We start from the raw sequence: 723 nt of genomic DNA, 5'->3' as shown, positions 1-723 counted from the left end.
ACCCTTTTTGAGTGAAAAAGGGACCTCATGGATCACCTTCTTCATGGCCACAACTTCATAGAAGTGGTCTTGATGCACCCTTGAGATGAATCTATCCATCTCCCATGACTCGGAGGTGGAAGGTTTTGCCTTCCCTTTCCTCTTTCTAGAGGTTTCTCCGGCCTTGGATGCCATAATTGGTTATGGAAAAACAAAAAGCAATGCTTTTACCACACCAAACTTAAAATGTTTGCTCGTCCTCGAGCAAAAGAAGAAAGAAGAGAGTAGAAGAAGAAGAATTGGAGGAGATGGAGAGGGCTTTGTGTTCGGCCAAAAGGGAAAAGAAGTAGTGTTTAAGGTGTGTGAAAATGAAGGAGTGAAGGAGGGTTTATATAGGAGAGGGGGAGAGAAAGGTTCGGCCATTTGAGGGTGGGTTTGGGAGGTAAAGTAGTTTGAATTTGAAGGGTGAGGTTGGTGAGGTTTTATGAAGGATGGATGTGAGTGGTGAAGAGAAAGATGGGATTTGATAGGTGAAGGGTTTTTGGGGAAGAGGTGTTGAGGTGATTGGTGAATGAGGGAAGAAGAGAGAGAGTGGTGGTGGGGTCCTGTGGGGTCCACAGATCCTGTGGTGTCAAGGAAAAGTCATCCCTGCACCAAATGGCATCAAAATTCACGTTTTGAGCCAATTCTGGCGTTAAACGCCGGGCTGGTGCCCATTCCTGGCGTTTAACGCCAGGTTCTTGC

The sequence above is a fragment of the Arachis duranensis genome, chromosome 4 (genome assembly GCF_000817695.3).
Source record: "Arachis duranensis cultivar V14167 chromosome 4, aradu.V14167.gnm2.J7QH, whole genome shotgun sequence".
Taxonomy (NCBI): domain Eukaryota; kingdom Viridiplantae; phylum Streptophyta; class Magnoliopsida; order Fabales; family Fabaceae; genus Arachis; species Arachis duranensis.
This window is presented reverse-complemented; position numbering follows the sequence as displayed.